General features: G+C 39.9%; 1 protein-coding gene and 1 long non-coding RNA gene across 5 annotated transcripts in view; one reads left to right on the forward strand and one right to left on the reverse strand.

Annotated features, from left to right (window-relative positions):
• Positions 1-17,997, reverse strand: part of Nlg-5 (neuroligin 5) — a 251,955-nt gene that overhangs the window by 61,029 nt on the left and 172,929 nt on the right. For all 3 annotated transcript variants that reach the window (XM_076432492.1, XM_076432490.1, XM_076432491.1), the window contains one exon: positions 10,084-10,260. The gene's annotated coding sequence lies outside the window, so the exon portion shown is untranslated. The remainder of the gene's footprint in view (positions 1-10,083; positions 10,261-17,997) is intronic.
• LOC143213042 (uncharacterized) overlaps positions 1-17,997 on the forward strand; it is a 98,431-nt gene that overhangs the window by 41,139 nt on the left and 39,295 nt on the right. For both annotated transcript variants that reach the window (XR_013009850.1, XR_013009851.1), the window contains one exon: positions 11,651-11,751. This is a non-coding gene — a long non-coding RNA (uncharacterized LOC143213042). The remainder of the gene's footprint in view (positions 1-11,650; positions 11,752-17,997) is intronic.

The raw sequence follows: 17,997 nt of genomic DNA on the forward strand, positions 1-17,997 counted from the left end.
CCGATATCTCGGGTTCTCGCACACCCCTACTACATATATTCCATTATGGCGGGAGCGCGAAGTAGTGTCAGGTAAGACCGGAGTCTCCTTCAGTTTCGTATTTCGGTTCTCCCGTTGCTTGGGGTGGGTTCCAACTCTCCGGGATTAGCGGATCGATTATACGAGGGTGATGCGCCGATCGCAGTGAAATGCGACACCGTGTTCTCCAATCTATGTAAACGTATCCCGCCGCCGCGTCTCGAAACTACTTACATTCCCCGCCTATCCTTTTGGCCTGCTCCTTTGTGGATCCCGGTAAACATTGGCTTGTTTGGCCGACGGAAAAGTTGTCGACCGTCGGAGGACTCGTCAACGGTTGCGACACGGGGCTGAAGAATACGGGAGGGGGGGGGGGGATCCCGTCGGGTTGCCGATGGGTCGACGGAGGCGACGAGTCCTTCGAGTTTCTTTTATTTCTTCGCTTTCTCCCTTTCCACCCTCCGACTCGTTCTCGCTTCTCGTTTCTCCGTCTTCTTTCTTTTTCTTTCCCGTCCATTCCAACGAGGAGCATTCATTGTCCACTCGCGAACTTTTCGAGCTCTCGTGCACGGCGCACACAAAAAGGAGAATGGAAGGAGGAGATTGATTGTGAGACCGCCAGGTACAGGCCAGCCCTTCTCGCTTTTCTAACCCTTCGCTTGTTTCGAGACCACCCCTCGCCTCTCGAGGCTTGATGAATTTATGATAACGTTTAATGTCCCGCTCGGCGACAGGATTTCTTTGCTCGCGTGCTTGAGCCCCATTGTTCGAGACCAGCCCCGCCCCGGCTTGTTTGGATCGCGTTTGTCGACGCGGTGGTTTTGTATTTTTCTAACTGATCCGTGATGCGAAGGGTGCTTAGAGGGAGACTATCGTCGCGTGGTTAATTGAAGGGCTGCGCGGATTCGTCGTAACCAACCGTGTTCGTCGACGCAACAAGTGTTGATACTGTTGATGTCTACTGTTTAGCGGAATGTTTTGTAGCGTCCCGTTGGGAATGTTTTCTCTGATGTTCGATATTTTATTGGAATGCATCTGCACAGTTTATTGTAGATATTCATCGACATTAATAATGGTACAATTAATTGGCCGCATTGACTGACACAACGCCGGTTATTGTATTAATTAATGCATTAATTACGTAAAGCATGCGTCGCTACACCAATTACTGTACTAATTGTTTAAAGCATAGTCGGGTGGATTAATTGAAGAGCAGTGTAATTAAGGTTAATTATTTCATAAAATAATTGCGCCACGGTGCAGTGATTATTATAAACCAACAGTTAATGCGCTAGTTGGCAAATAAAACGAGTACGCGCGCTTTAGCAGCGAACGCTCGTGAACGAACTGTGAATAATAAAAGACAGTTTTAAACGCGTGTCGAGTCGAGACAAAATGGCGAAGAATAACGTTTATCGACGAATAAAAATATCGTATTGCAACATGATCATTCCTCCGATTCGGCACACTCGAAATAGTTGTAACAAAATAGTTGATCTTTAAAATTTACATTTTTCTACATAAATTCGCGCGGGGCCACAACATTTTAAAACAAGAAATTTCGTTTATATTATTTATTGAATAATACTGAACAAATTAATAGTGTGTCCTATTAATTTGTCTGTATATTATTCCGAGACTGTAAGGACGTTGCATAAGAATAGAACGCGAGGTGTCTGATATAACAGCCCGCGGAATAAGACATTTATTTGTTCATTCATAAATAATATCCGCGGAGGAGCATTTTTTTCAGAAGCAAGTAGATACTACGCAACCGTGCGAAATCCCAAAGCTCACATTCACATTGAAGACAGCATGCATGAGTAATTCAAGGAGGTACATTTCGATCTCTTATCCTTCGCGGTGAGGTAAAAGGTTCATATTTTCAAGTCTGCCATCTTGTCTTCCCTATTTCTATATCTCTTATCTGCACGCGGATGTTTGCACGCTCAATATGCACACGCCTCCGCACACATATCTCGCCGAGGCTTTTCTTCTTTTCTATTATTAAATATTAATACGCCTTACGGTTCCCGCAGAAAACATGAATCCCCGCGGAAAGAAATACGAACGCAGGGAAAATCCTCTAACTCGTATTTCTGCCGCGCGCTCTGCTCCGCTACTGTTATTGGTGTCACGCTGAACACGAAAATATGAATTCGTCGAGTCCCTTCAGAGAACAACAGAGCTCTTCAAATTAGATTTTGTGTGCTCGCGCGTGTGTGTGTGCATTGGTGTCGTTGTCACGGATTTTCTCGCTGCACGGAAACCTGTCCCGTCATTTTTCATCGTTCTGTTTAAATAATAGTTTCCTTTATCTGAGGTGAATCAAAATTTAAAGCTAAGGATGGGGACGGATAAAAGAGCATACTATTATAGGAAAACTGTGTAATGGGGGTGGGGTCAAGTTCAATATGTACTGGGGGCCCATTAGAAGATTAGGAGCGGAGGGGAGGGGGCACGAATTGAGGGGAAAAAGTTCAATTTCAATAGCCAAGTTTGGATTAGTACTCAAAAACAAAACAGTTTAAATATACTTCAGTATACTTGCTTTTATAAATTGTGCTGATAAAATTACAAATTTTTGTTCCCTTGACTCAAAAAATGGGTAAACTTTACTTTACCGGACTCAAAATTTGTGCCTTTCTCCTATAAATTATGATGTATTTGGTATGTAATCCAGTAGATTTGTAACCGGGGCGGTTGCAGATCGAAGTCTCGTTTCTGTAGGATCAATGGTTCAGGAGTTATGCTTGCTTAAAGTTGAGCTATTTTTGAGGAATAAGGTCGCCGCCATATTGGTTTGTAATGACGACCGCGAGCCGCTTACCGAGCAGAACCGCCGGTCCTTTGCGCCCCCCTCGACCGAATCACAACAAACTCAGTAACAGCGCGCGACCATCACTACTAACCAATATGGCGGCGCCCTTACCTGTCAAAAACACTGCAGATTTCTCAACTTCAAGCTAGCATAGCTCCTGAACCATTGATCCTACAGGATCGAAACTTCGATCTGCAGCTGTCCCGGATACAAATCTACTGGATTACATACCAGACACATTACAATTTATAAGAGAAAGGAAGAAATTTTGAGTCCGGTAAAGTAAAGAGCAGCCCAAAAAATGAATGAAAATGTTAACAGATTGGCACCTTGGAATAAAATTATGGAAATGAAGATCAAATAAAAAATCTTATAAATTTTAGGAGATATCTAGTCTTCTGTAGGAGATAAGCTTCGCCACTGTGAACCGTATTTCCAGGTAAAAAAAGACGAGGATTCGTCCTTAATCTTGATACGCCGCGGATCAGTTTGATTTCAGATTGAACACGAACGTATTCTCAATTTTCCTGCGTGGATCGATGCCGCGTTCCCGACAATTTACTGTCTCCTCGTCACATCAGCAAATTAGATTAGCCCGAGGAGGATTCCCCTTCCTTTTTCTTCGCCGTCTGGTCGCCTTCCTTTCCGCTACTTCCGTCGCGTCGTTTACTTCCCGCTACAAGGATCACCTCGGATTGGCGGAAAATTAGCGCGGTCTTCGTATCCCTTTAGATCCTCGGGAAATCCTCGCGACAGCAAAATAAATTAGAAGCTGATCTTTTAATGAAAAAAACGAAAGTCTGCCACTTAGATTAATATAATTATCTAAGACACCGTTTGTTACAAACTTTTTGATATTTTCATAGCCATCGAACAATTTTATAAACAATATTCAATAGTAAATTGTCGTACACGAAATGTCGAGACTCGCAATTTCGAGATGGATGGGTGTGTATGAAATATTCGATTTCGCGAAACTCGACTTGCTCAATTGTTCAATGAAAAATGTATCGACGTGACATTTATTGCGAACGAATATAAAGTTTCAAGTTAACTAGAATGAATAGGATTAATAGAGCGTCGATTGTTTTCAACTGTGATACAATAATTAATACATTTATTTTAAAATTGATTGATTTAAAATTATTTATTCTAAAAATGACAAAATTATTAATTTGTTGGCACAAAAAATGCGCGAAACGCAACGGCAACGATTTCGACGCAGAGAAGAATTGGATTATGGTAATAAATTATTTTAGTTGTAATTAACGTAATATAATTTCAATCATTGCCCTTTACAAATCCCCAGTCGCATCAATAAATTTCAATGGTATTTATCAAGCGGAGTGAAACAATTGATGATTTGTAACATTTGGGCCGGTATTAACAAGTGCATAATTAGTCGGTACATTTGATGAATTTAACAACAACTATTATTACGAATATGCATCGCAATGAAATCCACTGATATCTGGAGAATTATTTCCAGAAATAATTCACGCGGTCTCGGGAACCAGTGTATTGCTATACAAGCGCATTGTAATTCCGTCGTATCACATTACCCTTCAATGGGTCGTATTAACTGTACAAGGTATACTTTCAATAGCGGGGAGGCCGGTACAATGGTCGCAGGAAATTATTCCGCAAGCTGTTTCGAGGAAGCTTATCGTCGGAAACGGATCCTTTATCCTCTTGGAAAATGTTTTATAGTCCAATGTTATCAATATCCCTCTTTTTCCCAGTTTCTATTTGCGTTTCAATTATCCCGTCAACGGAGCCTGCATAATTCCCTCTGAGATCGGTGCGCGCTCCGTTAACGATGATCAAAATTTACGAGAATTCACCGTCGAAAGACGTTCACCAACATTCGCGATTTCGCTCGAGATCGAATGAAGCTATCCCTCAGTCCGGAATAACGGGCAATTGCCTGTAACTGGTAATATTACAGACGTAATTTCCCATCCGCGGCGGTTCCCTCGGCAAACTCTCGTCGCGATCCCCCTCCGCCGATGCTCGTCCGAAACCGGGAGGGAATTTTCAGGAAGACGAGCCGGAGATAACGTAAATTTACTGTCCGGTTGTTTTCGATTCTCTCGACGATCTTTGTGGGATCCAACTTCCTTTTAATAAACGCAAAGAGTTTCACCGCTGGTGCTCACGGTTTATCAACAAGGAAGAATAATCCCTCGTTTACCAGGAGAATTCATCCCTGGACCCAGCCTCTTTCTCTCCCCCTTTCACCGTTCCCCGTCGCCGACGCCGCCGTTGCTTTTGATGCCTTTGACTGAAAAAGGGGGCCAGGGGGTGCAACAGTCGCGGCTTTATGAAGCAACGCGAAGATTTTCCTCGAAACTTTCCTTATCGCATCCCCTCCGGGATTGTGAGGCTCCTCGCATTCGTTATCGGTAATCCGGTACTTTCTTACCGCTATCGGATACGCCGTAATAGAAATGAAATAGATTGAAAGTTTCGGTATGAAAAGAACTTCGAATCTGATTTTCGTGCCACCCTCGCCGAATTCGCGGACCCACGCGGCGCGCCGATGCTCGCTGGACGATTCGGGACGCTTGCAAGTTAGGCGAAAATCTTCTTGGTTCACTCAAATATTAACCGACCTTCATAATGTTCGACAACAGATAAGGAAAAATTTTAGGGTGATTTTTCATGACCAGACTGCGGATCTTTAGGCAAAATAAAAATGTTCTGCATCATTTGTGGGAAGCACGAGTTAAATAAAAATTCATTTCATCTCTTAATGACGTCTTTCTAATATTTTATTGTTTTACATTTCACCTAGCTACTTTCTCCATAAGTGCATAAAGATTCGCAGTCTATTCATGACAATATAAGACGGGAAGAATACGAAAATTGTAATTTCGGTTGCGTTTTTTAGTTATTGACAGTGAAGAAGCCGCCTGACGTGCTGCAACCCGACCAACAGAGCCGTACGTTGGGTAGATCATACCCGGGATGTACTCAACGTACACCTCTGTTGGTCGGGTTGCAACACTTCAGGCGGGTTTTTCGTTTTCGTTTTATATTGTCATGAAGAATCACCATCCCAGTATGAAAATATAAAGATCCGCAGTCTATTTATGACAATATAAGACGGAAATGAACAATACAAAAATTGCGATTTCGGCTGCGTTTTTTAGTTATTGACAGTGAAGAAGCCGCCTGACGTGCTGCAACCGGACCAACAAAGCTGTACGTTGGGTAGATCATACCCGGAATGTACTCAACGTACACCTCTGTTGGGCGGGTTGCAACACTTCAGGCGGGTTTTTCGTTTTCGTTTTATATTGTCATGAAGAATCACCATCCCAATATGAAAATGTATTTTCGCAGTGTTTTGAAGCAATGGCGTACAAATTAATCATTGAGGACCAGGCAGGCTGAACATTAGTGGCCAATTTCATTTTTAAATGGTTGAGCATCGAGCCAATTTTTCACACGTTTTATCCTGCATGGAGGCGTTGTCGTATCTGAGTACGACACTTCTGCCTGGTATTGGCATATTCTCAATTCTTCCCCACAAGCGTTTTTCCTCTTTTTTAATAGAATGTCTTTGCAGATGCATATACTAGTCTATTATATCGTCGATTCGATGTAATGGACCTATTACCGTCGTGCACCGTATGGCGTAATGCGCCCTCATTCCATAAGCGTCGCGTCGCCAAATTTACCTGTTTGTTTCGCGTATCACGGAAAAAAGGTTTTTCATTTATTCAAGAGGTTGTTTCCTCTTCCAACACCGGAAATAACCATCGAAAGAAAACCGATCGATTGGTGCTACGGTTCCAACTTGTCTTCGGATAATTTTACCAAAACAAGTTAAATTTTTCTTACACTTCAGATTAAAATTGTTACATTCGAAACGTCACGTAGGAAACACGATCTTATTACTTTGGTATCACTGTACGCAAAGAGCCAGAAATCACTTCGACAAGTTCTTAGTTAACTTCCAGACAAAACGGGAGCGTGTAAATCAAGACTCGCCGCAGCGGTTATTCGTTTTACCTAATCGAATCTCGCGAGCTTAGTCGATGTATCATCCTCGTGATTAATAGCTTCGTTTCGCAGCCGGAGAGTCGTTAGCCCTTGAGTAATGTGACAGTAGTGTGTACCAGATTACGATTAAAATGATTGGAAATCACGAATCAACGTAATGGAAAATTACCAATTTAATTGAATAGCCGAAGAATCAAGAGTGTTCTCTGAAGATTCGTAAATACATAAACCGTCGATTTACGTGAAAAAATTTTATTCCACATTTTCGACTTGTCTTTTACAAAAATATTAGGTTGTTGTATATGAAATGTCCGATTTTAGTATGCAACTCTTATAAAACGTTTCGATCAAGAAATGTTATTATAATTTATAGGTTTATTGTTACTAAACGTACCACGACCGGTTCTAGATTTTTTATTTCACAATTAATAAAATTATAAAGATGCCTTCATAAGAAATGATTTAATAAATATCTTTATTAGAGCACATGTTATAGTAAGAAACGCGCAAAGTCTAAATAAATTTGTTCTTGTCATTTTTGTAAGGCAACCGCGTGCCTGTTACTTTCATACTTTTATATTTATTGTATAATTTAACCTTTAAATAAAGTTCATTTCAACGTCAATCAACGCGACTGTCGTGTATTCCTTTTATACATATGTCTGGAAAAGCAACTTTTATATGATTCTTGGTCAAAATGTGGTGATTAATTAACTTACTAGTCGTTGATGGTACAAAACAACTACAAAATCAAGAAAACAGTATTGTAAATGAAAAACGTGAATGACCATAACGTCTTATTTTTACCGTAATACAATTAAGAAACTTGACATTTGTAGATAGAATGCATTGGGTACAAAATTGTGAATGTTTAATGTCACTGTTAAAAATCGGATATTTCATATGCAACAACCTAATAGAATCACCCCCTTTTCGAATGTACTTTTTGTTCAAGTTTAAACAATTGCAAAATAATTATAATTTGGACTGTTGACACTGTAAAGATACAAGAAAAATATTATTTTGCGTAGACAAATTTTTGGTCAAAAAACGTGTCGACCAAAGCTAGTCTTTTCTGCATAGGACAGAGCAATTTAGCGAAGTGTAAGCTATTGGGTTGGCAAGAAAGTAATTTCGGTATTTTAAGGCAAAATAGTGCCTAATTGTTTTCTCAAGCAATGAACTTTGATGAATAAAATATTTTCCCTTTTGTTCGATGATCTTTTGCCAAAATGAATAAACAAGAAAATATTTTATTGATTAAAGTTCATCGAATGAATAAAGAAATTCGATTTTATTTCACCTCAAAATACCGAAATTACTTTCTTGCCAATCCAATAAATTGTAATTTAGACTGTTTATAATGTAAAGATATATTTGGTCGAAAAACGTGTCGACCAAAGCCAGTCTTTTCTGTAAAGAACAGAGCAATTTAGTGAAATGTAAGGTAAATAAATTGTAATTTAAACTGTTTATAATGTAAAGATATTTTTGGTCGAAAAACGTGTCGACCAAAGCCAGTCTTTTCTGCATAGAACAGAGCAATTTAGTCAAGTGTAAGGATCGAATGGAGGCTCTAGAGAACCTGCACTCGGATGTCTGCAGACGGGAACGAACAGCTTTTGACACGACTGCCGTTTGCTAGAGACGCCATGCACAATAGATAATCGCGCGAGGCGTCGGTAGAGAAGTGCATGGGATAAGTCAGCAAGAGGTGGAAACTGTAACAACTGTTAACTGCATCGACGGCGAACTTCGCTCGTAGTAAAATGCATAAATAATGGGAAACTTTGTGCAGTAGATAATAGAACGGACTAAATGCGTTTCCGCGTTGCCGGTGACAATAGATAACCCTGCGACGTCGCCGTAAGTAGTAGTATTACATATAAGTCAGACGGTCCACTGGTGTGCCCTACTGTGCCCTACTGTCCACTGCTTCAATTAAGTTTGCTCGTTATGAAAGACCGTAATGCCACTGGAAGAGACAAACATGCTCGTTTACGTACGACTGCCGGGAGCAAATAGAAATTATATTAAGTATTCGTAGACAAAAATGAAAGATGAAAGGGCTTAAGTGTCGGAGGATAATTGAAAGAACGTTGTTCCATATTTCCTACAATTTACCGTAATTCTAAAATCTCTCGCTTGACCATATGTTTTTGCGTTGGAAGCTGCGCATTCAACTGTCTGATATTTCATTAAAATGGTTTAATTAAAATGGCTTATCAAATCCACCGCTTGAAAATACTACTCGCTCGTTAGTAATTAGCTGCAGCGAATCCATTGATCTCTCAAAATTAAAATTCCAATTTGTACACCGACAAGAAAAATTATTGAGACGGTACAAGCTTTATGCGAAATAATTAAACCTGCACAGAATTGTTCTGTACAATTTTCTTCCATTCTTGTTCCCTTTCGCAGAAGAATACCTGCGTTTTGTTTGATAACACCCTCTCTTTTCTTCACTAATTAATATTTCTTTCTGTCTACTCCCCTTCCCCTTTGGTTGTTTTTATCGATTTACTGAATTGTTTGCTCGTTCCACCTTGTTTTACTTTATTATTGAAAATACCCGGGGAAATCTTGCTAGAGCGGCACATGAAGTGGCACCAATTAAGGCGGTAAACAATTTGAAAATTATAGAAATCTCAGCCCGAATGAATCATTTCCGGGATAAACAGTGAAATGGCGAATTCTTTCTCTGATACATTTCTTTATCTACCAAATGGAAATTAGTTTTAGTGTTGTACCTGGCTGTATAAATAAATATATTAGGTTGGAGGAAAAGCTCTGTCGTATTTCAAATAAGCAGGTAATTTTGCTTGTAAATCGGAAACACATAATGCTGAGAATGATTGGAAAACATGAATACGAATAATGGAAATTATATCATTTAATGATATTAAACATATATTATATTTTTATAAAATATAACTTTCGTCACCAAAGAAATTCGCCCGGATGCCGTCTTGAGAATCCGCGGAGGGGGATGCAATTTTCTATGGTTATTCGCCATGTCTTAAGGGGGTCAGTTGCAGCAGGTGCGGCCGGGGTGCGGAATCCCCGCGGAAGGCTAGGAAACGGTGGAAATTTACTGCGGGACTCATTTCGGTCCCGGGAATAAATGGACACTTGTCCGTGAACGCTGTAAGCTTGTGGGAAAAGACATGGCTCTCGTGGTTTATCGCCGAGACAAACGGACCGATTAAAACAGAAATAAACGCTTCGCTTACCGACGCTGCGCGGGGCTCGTGAAACTTTCTAAGTGTCCATCTAACGCCGCCAGACGCGTCAGACATGAGAAATAATCCTCGGATCTCTCTTCACCCTTCCTGTCGTAGCCGCGCGGCCGCTGGAAATTAACAGTCCTTTGAAGGCTCACAGGAATCTTGCGTTGAACGTGTCCGTCACTGTAATGAAGCAAGAGAAATTGTGTTATTTAAACGGCAACGGATAAAGGCGAAGACTTTGTAGAAAGAAGAAAATTGAAACGTGCAATCGGTTTAACTTCACTTGAGGAAACCAGATATTTTTTTACTTTTTTGAATGTAATCCTGTAGATTCTGACGAGAAAATGCAGAAAATCTGAGTTTCAATCTGAGGAAAAGAAATGTGTTTTGAGAAAAACGCTTTTCTGAGCTTCACCTTGCAGGACCACAAATTTTTTACTTTTTTATAATCTAATCCTGTAGATTTTGATGAGAAAATTCCAAAAATCCGAGTTTTAATCTTAGAAATTCACTGGTTCATGCGTGTTTAAAGTTGAGCGATCTTCACCGTAAAGCGTTGGATCGACATTGCGAATTATAACTTGGAATAGTAAATAATGGCTAGTACTTTTCTTCAATTATTGTCATTTCCACCAGGAAAAAGCATCGACACATCAATTTCCGATCGATTATATCACTGCTCCCACTGACGTGGGTTCCATCGATACTCTCGTCGCTTAGAGCGAAGACGCCGGAGATTTAATTAGTTAGGGTGTCTTCGGTGTCAGGCGTGGCCGCGCCAGCAAAGTTATGGCTTTTACCAGATGTGTACTTGATCAATATTGATGTTGGATCAGGCTACAATTCATTCAACGCTTTATATCGAATATTGGAGGAAGTGACAGGTTAAGCTTGGTTTACGACGATGGATAAGAGTGCGAAGTGGTATGGATGTTGTTGACACGTCGAACGGTCACGCTTGCTAACAACTAAAGTCCACGAATAAAACAAACACCTACTGCTGGTTTGTTTCGTTGATTTATCGATTAGAAATATTTGAGATCAATAATTCTTTGGGCGTTTCTGTTCAAACAAATTCGTCTCGGCCAGATCTCTTCAGAGACGGTATCGCAAGGATTTGCTTCCGGTCAAGCATTTTTATTCTATTTTTCCAAAGTGTAGAACGTTGGAAATACTTTCTCAAATATTATGCTTAAATCCTCATAATTAAAATGTTACGCTTAAATGAAAAATTGATAAAAAAACAAGCGGTTTATAGACACTTCTCTCCTGAAATGCGAGGTATGGTTATCGACGCGCGTTTATCGTTACGCGACCCGTTTGCCGAGTAAATAAGTGTGTACATATTTGCCAATATGGCCGGTCACCGAAATTTCTACGTATACAGGCGAGCTATGCCAACGATTCTATTATACGAGCCAATTATTATTATGTATATCGATGCAGCATCTAATCGCGTCCAAATACACGTTCTCGGCGTGCCGCGTTGGGTGAATCGACGGCAATCGATATAATTATACGCTCCTGTGCCATCCTCCAAGGAGGAACTAATTACCAATCGATGTTTCAGCAACTTCCAGAAGGCAGTAGTTCCGACGGCAGTTTGTCCACAAGTGGTTATTCTAGCCAGAGCGTGATGAATGCCCAATTACAGAGATCCTTTCAACAAAGGTTAGTGAACTCGGAAATGAAATTATGAAACTTTCTGCGCGAGTATAGTTTTAGCGAGTGCACTCGCTTCTCGTAAAAAGAGGGTGCAGAATATTACAAAAAAATCTTCAATTTAAAATGTTCATTTTACACAGGTAGTTCCATATTTCTATATATTTTGGTCAAATCCCTATTTTTCGTAGTTTCTTTGCATAAAACCTAGACGAAGTTAAACGTTCTCTCATTTCCCGCAGAGTTCGTATCATAACATTTATTACTGCACAAATGCATAAAGCTTCGCAGCATTGCATATTTTATTTGCGTTTAAATAATGATATGACACATTCGCGAAAATCCACAGTGAAGGGCTGTTTTCGCGATTCCTATTTTTGAAGTTTCATTTTTATAAAAGCTAGACGAAGTTAGTGTGCGAATGTAAACGTTCTCTCATCTTCCGCAGAATAGAGGTATGATAACATTTATTACACGTATTACATTTTATTTGTGTTTAAATATTGATACGACGTATTCGCAAAAATCAAGGTGGTTCGGAACCCACCATAAACAGTAGGTCCCGCTGAAAAGGCGATGGTGAGAGTGGAAAGAGAAAGAGGATTGGGTAAACGAATTTGAAACCCTGAGGGGACCAAATATCATAAGCCACATAGCCACATATTCGCAAAAATCCACATTAAAGGACTGTTTTCGCAAATTTCTGTTGTTTCGTTTTTTATAAAAGCTGGACAAAGTTAGTGTGCGAATTTAAACGTTCTCTGATCTTCCGCAGAATAGGTATGATAACATTTATTACATTTATTATATTTTATTTGTGTTTAAATATTGATACGACGTATTCGCAAAAATCCACATTAAAGGACTGTTTTCGCAAATTTCTGTTGTTTCGTTTTTTATAAAAGCTGGACAAAGTTAGTTTGCGAATTTAAACGTTCTGTGATCTGCCGCAGAGCGGGTATGATAACGTTTATAACGGCAGAAATGCATATAAAGCTTCGCAGTACACACATGTGCACACAGTGACCACTTGTACCACGATTGATGTGGGTAGCTGTAAAGATTGACGTATGATTCATCGAGAACGAGAGTTCGCGGTCCATTGTTTGTCGACGTGATCGAACCTCGGTGATTTGATTCGATCGTCGACATCGTTATGCACATTGCACGTACTTAGCTAGCACGCGAATTCGAGAGGTCGAGGCAATAAATGTTTTCAGTACTCTTTGAGCGCGGCCGTTGCCCGCGCGGCGACAAGTCATCGTTTTAACGACGAAATTGAATCGACAAGTCCTCCGCTATGAAACCGACGCAACAACGACCGCGGAAGTGGTCAGGAGGCACTTGGTCGATCGAGAAAATCGATCACGAGCGAGGTCTTCAGTCCGTGTCCGATAAAAACTTTCTCAACGACCCTTTCCGGCCCAGCATTCTACTTCACGTCTTCCCCCTCTCTCCCTTTGTTCTTCTACAATATCTTTTATACCACGACCTCGTTTCCACGGAGAGCTCGATGGGCAGAGAGAAAGAGTGCGACGAAGAGGAAGAGAGAGAAAGGGAGGAGAGAAGCCGGAGAGAACAGCTGAAACATTAAATTCTAAATGAAAAGGCAGCGGCGAGCAGGACTTCGGAATTTCAGGTCGAGGAAAAGAAGGGGTTGGAGAAAAAAACTGGAAGAAGTGGAAGTTGAGGAACGAACAGGGGTGAGAGGGGAGGAGGAAGGTGTAAAAGCGAAGCTGTAAAACGTGGGCAGAATCTCTCGGTTGATTCACGGGTACCTCGGCTATGTCGAGCGACGGCCAGGAGAGACAGAGAGAGAGAGAGAGAGAAAGGAAAAAAAAGATATTCGAAACTACTCGACGAGATCTGGCGGTTTATTCGACGTTCAGCGTAAATGAAGTTCCGGAAGTGACGCGTACCCGGCCGAAAAAAACTTGTTAAAATACGACGCGACGCGAGTTGCTCCCCGGAACGTTGCTAGGTGACACGATATGGACGCGGGTTACGACAGGCTGACGCGGTCCAAAAGAAGAGTGAGAGGACCTTGATGTTTTACTTTTCCTCTCGACCTGCTTCCGAAGCGGCCCCATTGAATCTTGATCGTCGCGCTAAACGATTAGCAATTTATTACGGGACGCTCTAGATTCTCCCGTGCTACCAGCTACTCCAGCTGCGTGTGTACAGGGCGTTTCAGAATTATACTTGTAACAGTGTCTTTACATTTTTCTAACGTTTCTACTGTTATAAATTTCACCCACTCATTGTTGCCATAAATGCGTCAAATCCGCTGTCTAATTATAACGGTACTCGGAAATTCCTTATCCCCAAAAATGTCGTAGAAGAGAAAAGAAAATTTATATTTCTGGCATGACTACATTTATTTTACTGCTTAAATATTGATTAGAAACGAAAACAAATCTTATTTCATCCAGGAAGAAAGTAACATTCATATTTGTTAGACTTTATTAAAATCTTCGTAAATTATATCATAGGTCCAATCGTGATTGTTCTAAGTCTGTATAAGCATGGCGATCAAAGGGTAGAAAGAATGTCGCTCGATTTCCATGAAATTGACATCGGCGAAGTGGAGAATTTTTTTTCGTGAAACGCGAAGATTCGCGAAGGGATAGAATGGTTTCCCTTTGGTCTCATAGCAATTTCGCGGAGGAAGTCGTTGAAGCTCGCGGCGCGCGGCCGCGGCCATAGCGATCGCGGAAACCAATCCAAGAATTCAGAAACACATACAGACGAGTTGTTAGATTCAGTTGTTATCAATAGAAGTTCCTGCTCGGAGAAAAATAACGTTTTCCGTATGCATTGCGTGTAACTTGGATGCAGACATGCTCCGCACTGAATGAATATAGATACACACACACATATATATGTATGTGCGCGTTACCAGGAACTTCGGAATTCGAGGCAGAGAAGTTGGTCCCACGGGATGATAGTCGACCTGCGCCGATGATGAATAACCAAGCAGAAATACGATCTTTGACGGTTCATTAGCCGGTTCAGTGCCGCCCCGAAATTTTGCGTCTCCGATAACGCTCCCTAAGTTAGTCAAAGTCAGAATTACCATACTTAATTGTTAGCAGCGACAACATTCAGCTGAGGAGTAAATTGTCGCGTGCGCATACATTATTAGCATTTCATGCATTCATCAATCTACTTTGTGTCGTTGATTAAAATACGGCGAAATCAGTGTTGCAATGTTTATTATGATGAGGGAATAATCTACGATCATTATGGCTGTTTTATAGATACAGAACAAGAATGAGGGGCTGAACTTCACAAGAAGAACAGAGATTTATAACTTTTTAAAATGTAGTCCTGTAGATTTTGGTGAAAAAATCCAAGTTTTAATCCTAGGAATCCACTGGTTCAACAGTTATGCGTGTTTAACAGTCAAATCGCTTCACTTCACCTGCTGGGACGCCAATTTTTAACTTTTTAAAATCTAATCCTATACATTTTTGTGAGAAAATACCGAAAATCGAAGTTTCAATGTTAGGCCTTCACTGGTTAGAGATTTTCGCAGGTTAAAATCGCTGAACTTTAAACACGCATAACTGTTGAACCAGTGAAGGCCTAACATTGAAACTTCGATTTTCGGTATTTTCTCACCAAAATGTATAGGATTAGATTTTAAAAAGTTAAAAATTAGCGTCCCATCAGGTGAAGTGAAGCGTTTTGACTGTTAAACACGCATAACTTTTGAACCAGTGGATTCCTAGGATTGAAACTTGCATTTTCGGCATTTTCTTGCCGAAATCTACTGGATTACATTTAAAAAAGTTAAAAATTGCTGGTTTCCTCAGGTGAACCTTCCGGTCGCTGAATCATGAAAAATATCTTACGAAAGTGGAAGCTTCAAGGTTCAAACTGATTGCGAGTCGAGATATATTGGTTTGCTACTTCTTCTTTTAACAAAATACTGTATACACACATTTGTTTAACGAAATACCGAAACACTGTATAGAAAATACGTATAGAAAACTTGTGCAGACAAAGTTTCTGAATAAAAGTGCGTCGTTCGTGGTTGCAAAGTAGAGTACACCTTAATCGACGAGACCTTCGGATCTGTCAGCGTGCGAGTATTACTCATACTCGGAAAGCATTTCGAGACAAGGGATGGTTCGTGTCATATTCCGCGGGAACGAAATTTTTCAAGCCGTTTGAACTCATTTTTTTCTGGCTGGAACGTCGCCGTGGAAAACGTAGTCGAGGGAAACCGATGATAGAAGTGGACCGAGAGTCCGTCCGGTCACGTAAGACGATAAATCATGCGGTTGCTGCATCTACATGTGAAAGCGCGTGTGCATGAATTACGCTCGCGGTTATGCGTGCGAGCACATCCACATTCGGGAAAGGTCTTGGCTACGCTGTCTATGTGAAAGAGCGTTCTATAAGCGGTCGCAACTGTAGATTACAGCTTACAGCTGGCCTGCACTGTATTTACCTGCGATATTATAGGTATTTAATATTCTATTTACAATATTTCCTGTCTGTGTATTATTGTTAGTCGTTCGGAGCTACCTGGCATTATGGGTACTATGACGAGGTTAACAGCTGCCTTCTATTAGCCCGATTAGTATTCGTATTGATCGATAACCAATATTTTTTATTCAAACAATGAACTTTAACGAATAAGATATTTTCCCTTTTGTTAGATGCTCTTTTGAAGAAGAATAAATAAGAAAATTGATTACTGTTCATCGCTTGAATAAAGAAATTCGGTTTTTTTCGCCTTAAAATATTGAAATTATTTTCTTGCTAGTCCAATATTAGGCTGGAGGGAAAGTTCTGATGTAAAAATATTATGTTTAATATTATTCAATCATATAATTTCCATTATTTGTGTAACAACTTGTTGCCATCTTTCAGATAACCTGTCAATTTTTGTTTCCCAATTACTCTCTAGCAGCATGCGTTTTTGATTTACAAGCAAAATTATATACCGGCTTATTTAACATTAAACCTATCATCACCGGTCAAAATGTCCAGATTTTTTATTTTACGATTATTGATATAATAAAAATAATTTCATAAGAAATGATTGTACAGATATCTTTTTAGTGGAGCACATATCGCAATAGGAGCTGCACAAAGTCTAAATGAAATTAATCTTGTCATTTTTATAAGGAAACATGTACCAGATACTTTTAAGACTCTGTAGGTTTAGTGTTAAGGGTGTAGACTCGTTTCTAGGATTTCTCATTTCTTGAAAATGCGAGGATGGGTTTTTCAGTAATCAAAAGCGCTAGGTGAAAGATCCATCTAGGTCGCAATCGCCCCCAAAAGTTTACGAGGCGTAATTTGCATTATTTGGCTGCATGTAGCCGACGCGCAGCTTTGTGAAAACAACTAGAAGCGCAGCTTTATGCTTCCGAATAATGCAAATTACGCCTCGTAAACGTAATAAAATATATGAAAAAAAAAGTTTTAAAAACCACGCTTATATAAAAATGCATTAAAAAAGAGAAGATAATTTTCTCTCTGTTCTCCATAAAATTTTAAGCAATTAGTTCAAAATTTCTTCTGTTATATAAATTTAAATACAATCGTGACATTAGTGACTATAAAAATAAAAGTCATTATAGTCACTAATGTCACGATTTTATTTAAATTTATATTAAATTTTTCTATCTATTCCGACACTAATTTTACAACAGAAGAAATTTTGAACTAATTGCTTATTGGGGAAAAATATTATTAATCATTTAACACTAAATTCGGTATTTTATGGAGAACCTAAAAAAAATTATTTTCACCTTTTAAGTACATTTTAATATAAGCGTGGATTTTAAAAAGTTTTTCTTATATATTGTATTTTCTACTCTCATTATCATCGGAAGCAAGCGTGTATACAAAATTTCAGCAGGATTGGACTATGGGAAGAGGTTTAAAATTCGATTACAAGATTTGACGCGTACAACAAGCAAGTTAATATAAGCGTGGTAAAAAAAATAGGACTTTTGGGGGTGTCCGGATTGAACTTTCGCTTAAAATACGACAGAACTTTCCCTCCAACCTAATACAAAGCTCCAGCACCGATTAAGAGATGCAGAATCATCCTGATCGGAATGCTTATATTTTGTACACCCTATACAGTACTTCAGTGTTGTTTGTCGAGGGTAAACGATCCCACACCCGATCGAGAAACTAATCTATCCGACTTGTCAGACGCGTCTCGATGCAATCCGACGGAGAACCGGTTTCGGTAAATTCTGGTTGAAAGAAAGTCTCCACGCAGTC

Source organism: Lasioglossum baleicum, chromosome 10, assembly GCF_051020765.1.
Source record: "Lasioglossum baleicum chromosome 10, iyLasBale1, whole genome shotgun sequence".
NCBI lineage: Eukaryota > Metazoa > Arthropoda > Insecta > Hymenoptera > Halictidae > Lasioglossum > Lasioglossum baleicum.